This window comes from Alligator sinensis, unplaced genomic scaffold, assembly GCF_000455745.1.
Source record: "Alligator sinensis unplaced genomic scaffold, ASM45574v1 scaffold46_1, whole genome shotgun sequence".
Classification (NCBI taxonomy): Eukaryota; Metazoa; Chordata; order Crocodylia; family Alligatoridae; genus Alligator; species Alligator sinensis.
This window is the reverse complement of record NW_005841907.1, coordinates 1,147,002-1,153,435: the sequence shown is the minus strand read 5'-3', so window position 1 is coordinate 1,153,435 and position 6,434 is coordinate 1,147,002. Positions and strand designations below refer to the sequence as shown.

At 46.7% G+C, this 6,434-nt stretch overlaps 1 pseudogene; it reads right to left on the bottom strand.

Annotated features, from left to right (window-relative positions):
- LOC112549429 overlaps positions 1-5,913 on the bottom strand; it is a 61,893-nt pseudogene extending 55,980 nt beyond the window's left edge.
- Between the last annotated feature and the right edge of the window lie 521 nt (positions 5,914-6,434).

Below are 6,434 nucleotides of genomic sequence, written 5' to 3'. Positions count from 1 at the left end.
ACTCTTTCCTGCTTATGCAGGGGGTCGGACTCGATGATCTATTGAGGTCCCTTCCGACCCTAACATCTATGAATCTATGAATCTATGAATAAACCATTACTGTAATCATTGTACTTTGATTTAGTTAGCAGACATAAAAAGTAATACTACATTTTTAAAGAATTCTTTAGATTTGTTACTTGATTGAATGGGTTTTTTTTTGTGAATTAGCTATATTAGGGGGACTGAAAGGCTCTGTGGTAATTCCATTATGAAAACAAAAAAACAAGCAAGCAATCAACATTCCTAACAGCATTATAAGAAACATTTAAATTCAGACCGGCAAAGCAAATATTATTGGCCATAGCTCCACAACACAATGGATAACTATTTCCATATCACCAGAGGGAGACTAACAAATATATCTGATTTTTATATATTTCATATGGACTACAAAGATTCCAACTTAAACTCCCAGTGCCTTAAATGCGTATATGAAAATGCCTAATTGGTTACTCTTAATTAGGAATAAGATCCAATGTAGTCATTGTTTTCATTGGTCATTCTCATCATCAATTTCTATCAATGAAGTCTTTCCTCTGAGACAGTGTTTTTTTAGCATTGTGTACCCTGAAAAATCTAAATGATAACTGTTGGCAGTTACAGCTTCTGTAAAGGCCCAGTTCTACAAACATATACAGTTATCAGTGATTTAATTCACAAGAACAGTAATAGGAAATTCAACTGTGTGTTTCCAAATTAAAGTTCTATGACATAACCTGAAGAGCAGAGGGAAGAAATTAAGCATTCATGAGCCCCTCTGCTAGTTAAATGAGACACACTACGTTATAGGAGATACTTGGAAATTCCACAAAAACTTCTTCACCTGTCAAAATATTTGTTAGATGTTTTCAAAATTCTATTTTTAACTGTAAACCATGGCTTTTCATAAGTTACAAGAGCACCAAATGGTTGAGAAACATAAAATGAACATGTTTTTAGTCTCTGGAGTAAAATTATTACTTTGCAAGATGTGGGGATTTTTTTCATATTCACAGTAAACTTTGGTGAGGATTCACATAATGTTTTAATTGTGATTAAAAATGATGTCATCCCCTTGCCAAAATAAATCTCAGTGTAAATCTAAAGATAGCCCACGGAGTCACTCTATAGAAGGTTTTTTATTCTTATTATTTTCATTATTCTGACATTCATAATGGAAAAAATTGGCCAAATTCATTCCTTGGATAAGGTCTGAAAAAGGTTATGTAGTCATTCCAGAGATTAATTTAACCCAATAAATTTATGATGGCAAATTTTGCTGACAGATTATGGACCAGATTCCTAGGTGTGCTGCAGCTGTCTTGTGTCAGTCTGGCAATGCAAAACAGCTGTATCTTGTCTTAACCAGCTAGTTAAGATAGGCCCACAGATGCTTTATGCTGCCATAGTGATACAAAGCAGTCAGAGCTTCCTATTAAGAATGGCCTATACCAAAAACTTCTTAGATTAGATATTCATCTTCTCACATCACTGATCTATAAACTGGTAACTTAGGTTTGCTGACCAGACACCAAAATGATGAGAGCAGAAGACAAATAGGCTTACTGTCCAGCCTCTGGCATGTGATTAGGGAGCTGACAGTTAGACACTAGGTACAGTTCAAAGTGCCTTGAATGAGGAATTCCTCATGTACTTCTCAAGGATTTATGCATACAGTACAATACAAATACAATACCCTACCAATGTGAGTATCTAATCCTTATGTCCCAGAGTAATGGATTAGAATTTGGCTAATTTGCAGTTCTGTATCAAGTACTATGGGAAATAATTCATAAATATTTATTTTCCATTTTGGTTACAATGTCTTTTGCTGATCATATTAGTTTCTTATTAATTCCAGCCTAACTTTTCTATTATCCTATTACATGGTTTTTATTTTCTTAATATGTCCAAATATGTTGATTTATGTTGAATAGCTGTAAACTGAGTAATTAAATTTTTATCTATTTTGTTCATCTGTAGTTGTATTGAGAAGTATCAACTTGTCTCAAGCAGTTTAGAGCTCAGTAAGGAAGGTGACTTCTTTCAGGCATCCACAGTATGAGTCAAGAAGTACCAATCCACTTCGATTAGATCCAGCTGTATCAAGAGTCCTGCTTTAAGCACTTCTGGGCTTTGTCTATTTTTAAACGGTTCTGAACTTAGGAGAGCACTTCCCTTCTCTGTCAAAAGGAGCAAAATTGCATACAGTCTCTCGATCATTTGTTGTCCCAATTGCCCAGGAAATATAATTTTATTGATCATAGATCCTAAGAAGTCTCTTTGGAGAAAATAAAATGAGAGACATCTCTTATCTCTTGATTAGTACTTGTTTGTATAGCCTTTGAAAAATGTAATCAAGCTAAAGCTTTATGGTAGCCTGGTAAATTCATCAATGTTACATTAATGTTCAATGGGGGGTTCAACAGCATATGGGAAATTCTCCAATGAAGGATGAAAAAGATTTTAAAAGGCTGGAGACCAAGCATGTGCCAGTGCTCTCTGCTATGTGGATTTAGAACTGCTTAACTGCATTAAATTAGTAGACTTGATTGAAAAACACAAGTGGAAAAAATCAGTAAAGAAAATCAAACTGCAGTCCTCAAATCTATGAGGCTAACAGGTAAAAAAGAAATGTAACCTGAAGTTCATAAGTGACCTGAATTATTATTATTATCATCATTATCATCATCACTTGCTGCTGCTGTTCCTGCTGTTGTTGGATGGCTCGGCCATCTATGGAATATGAATGATGGCTGTATACCCAAGGATCTCTTGTAGAGAGAACTCCTTACAGTAAGAAGACCATGGGTGAATCCACACCTACAAGCATGTGCGCGTGCAGCAGCTCAAATAGAAGTGGTGCAAATTTGAGCCAGGGCTTTTTGCCTTAGGGCACGTGCTTAGACATGCACTTTGTTGTGGAGCAAATTGCACCACTTGGGGTAAAATAGCCCTGCCTGGCTCCTCCCAGATCTGCAACCAGGGGGAGCTAGAGCCTGGGGCCAGTACCTGTGCTGTCCCCAGCAGTATAAAAAGCTGCCCTATTCTGGCCCCATCAGTACTAAAGTTTCCCTGGCAAGTAGCTCAGGGCTACTCACTCTCAGGAGCTTCTGGGGCCCAGCCAATTGGTACCTGGGGACACTACCCCTTGTGTCAGATGGACTGCTGAAGCAGCCCTGAGAGTTCCCTGCACCTTTTACCCATGGCAGTAGTCTGGCAGTGGTGTGGGGGATGCTGCCTGGCATACCTGTTGCACACCTCCCAGACCCGGATGGGGACTCCAGAGCCAGTAGAGGCATCTGTCCCTCTGAGCTAGTTGCCAGTGGACTATGGCTTCAGGGTTGGCCTCTGTGCAGCACTACTGCCATGGGTCCACCCTGCCTGGCCATCTGAGCAGCTATTGCCCAGAAGATGTTCTGGGTGTGGTGGCCTGCTTTAAACTGCCAAAGCATGTCCTCCTGGCACCATTTGGTCCAAGGTGCCAGCTCTGAGCAGGCAGGGTCCTGTCACTGGCCTCCCTAGCTGGAATTCTGGTGTTCCCTATTGGAAAACTGCAAAATCCCTGATAAAAAAATCTGAAAGTCACTTTGTAAAATACCCCAAAACCCATGTTCCTCCACAATTAAAACAACAACAAAAAAAACCCACTATAAAGAGAGAGAGTGAGACAGCAATCAGTTTGGCAATTTCTTTTTTTCTATATATATATATATATATATACAGTCTGTGCCTTTAGAATATTTTATTGAAATGGAAAGTAGAATAGCTTCAACAGGAAGGACTGAAAATATGTCTCCCCATCTGATAAGGTTTGATTGTTAGGATATTTTCTAGGGAGATGTGGGGTATACATTCAAATATCTCAAGGGAGAAAACTGATTTTAAGTTTAACTCGTCTTAGGTAAGTGCTCTCACCAGTGAGATGTTAAGAGGGGAGAAGGAAAAAGTGTGTGTGAGAGGGCACCATCATCACATGTCCTGGTTGATCTTTAGGGAAAAATCTGAAAACTCCTTCGTTTTGGGGAATGCACAGAAGGCACCTGAGCTGGAGGAGCTCAGAAGGGCTTCACCTGTCAGAGGCCATCTTGAAAGAAAGAAAGAAAGACTTTGACTTGTTAACTACTTTATTTCAGGGAAGGTCAGGTACAGAAAGCAAAAGAAAACCATCAAACCACACCAAAGAGAAACCATTCCAGTACATTCAGAACATCACACCATGACAAACACCTTTGCAGTAGCACACGTCATGCCTAACGTGCCATATACCCCTCTAGAAATGAACAGTTCCACCCTTCCCTGTCCCATAGTACACATGAAAAAACCTTCAGCATCTCATCCTGAGAAAAAACAAAAGCAGCCTGGTGAGGGCCCAGGGCACGGCACAAGCCAGAAGCCACAGTCCACCACCGCACCTGCCTGGTCGCCCAGACAGGTCAAGATGTCAGAGCGCGTATTTGAGACAGCCGTCCTTCACATGGCACAGTGCTCCCTCAAGGACCCAGAGTGCCCCAAAGGCAAGCACCCCCCGTCAAGAAAGAAAGAAAAAGAAAGAAAGACTTTGACTTTTAAGAGGCATTTATTCCAGGGAGGGTGACAAATCGGGGCTAGTAAAGAGCATGTACAGGTTGGCCCGAAGGTCTGGGCCTCATGGACAAGGCCTGAGCTCATGGCCTGCAAGGCCTGCCCGTACACTCTAGACTAAACAAAAACAACACACAAAAAAACCACAACGAACATTAGGACTATTTACATAGTTACAGTTCTGCCAGCGGGGACACCCATGGAGGCCTCACGGGTCAACCCGCTTGCCTCAGCCCGCTGGACGCGTCTCTGCAGCTTGAGCAGCCGGTGGTATCACAGTACGAGGATCAGGCATCCCGCCTCGACTCGGCACAGCGCCCCCTCAAGGGCCCAGCATTCCTAAATGGTGGGCACCGTCCACCGGAGGACAGCGTGCTCTAACTCGAGCGAGAGGCGGGCCCGCACCAGCAGGCAGAAGAGCTGAAGGGCGTTGACCATCCCGGTGCCGGTCAGCCAGTTTCACCGGCTCTTCAGAGTGGCCATCTTGGCCTGGCCCAGCAGGAAGTTGGCCAGGCTGACCGTGGCCTGCTCGGCAGCCCGGTATGGGAAGGAGTAGATGTAGACGTCCTTGGAGAAGTCTCGGCCCAACGCCCGAAGCAGTGCGCCCAGGGCGGCAAAGAGAGGCTGCAGCCAGGGGCAGTTGAGGAAAGCGTGGAAAATGTCCTCGTCCAGCACCCCCGGGCAGAAGGGGCAGGCCACTGAGGCCGCTGGGTCCAGGTGACGCACAAAGGTGCTGGTGGCCCAGGATGCCGTGCACGAGTCGCCACTGCAGGTCGCCGGTCTTCTTGGTGGTGGGCGACATATACAGCGTGCGCCATACTGGGGTCCCGGGCCATGCCAGGTGACGCCGCCACACGGTGTCAGGGCGGCCGGCGAGCACCTAGGCGTGCCGGGTGTGCACCACCCACATGTACAGGCCATTGTGAGGCAGGGTGGCAAAAGGGCAGCCCGTATTGCTGCTGGGGGCACTGGGAGCCTAAGCAGCATGTTGGGCCGCTCAGCCAGCTCGCTGGGTACCTCTGGGATGACGGGTAGCGGTGGGAAGGCATCTTGCCCGGTGTCAGCGGTGGGGAGGGACCGGCGAGTCTGGCGATGGACTTCCAGGACGGTCACTGCTTCCGTCAGGAGGGCAGCCTGAACGGCCCACAGAAGCTGCCCCATGGTGAGAATGGAGCACATCACCAGCCGGGCAGCCAGGGCCTCGGGTGACAGCCAGTCCGACCGAGCAGGGTCCAGGAGGTGCTCCAGGCTGGTGGTGTGCGCCTCGATGAGAGATGCCATGAGGCTGGCGGAGGCCAGGCTCAACATGACACGTTACAGGGCCGGGTTGTAGACCAGGGGCTCTCGAAGCAGTTGCGGGAACCGCAGGTGCCTGGCCTGGGGACAGAGATGGAAGGCCCCCTGCCAGGCCTGCACCATGTTGCGGTAGAACGGGGGAAGGACCGCCCCCTTCAGGAAGGCGAGGTCCAGTTGAAACAGCTCCCGGTCAAAGCCGAAATCATCCACTCGCCGCAGGAATCGGCACACAAGCTGTTGCCACGGGAGGTGGCGTTCGGTGTACAGGAGCCGCTGGAGGGCCTGCAGCCGATAGGCAGCCACCCTGCTGGCCAGGTTGATCAGGCCCTGGCCCCCCTCACCGGTGGGCAGGTAGAGGGCAGCTCGTGGGAGCCAGTGGCGTCCGTCCCACAGAAATCCACCAGGAGTCACTGCAGTCTCTCCAGTAGCTCCGGTGGAGGGTCCTGCACCGCGCAGCGGTGCCACAGGGTCACCGCCGCCAGGTTGTTGATGACGAGGATCTGGCCATGGTAAGAGAGGGCGGGCAGGCACCA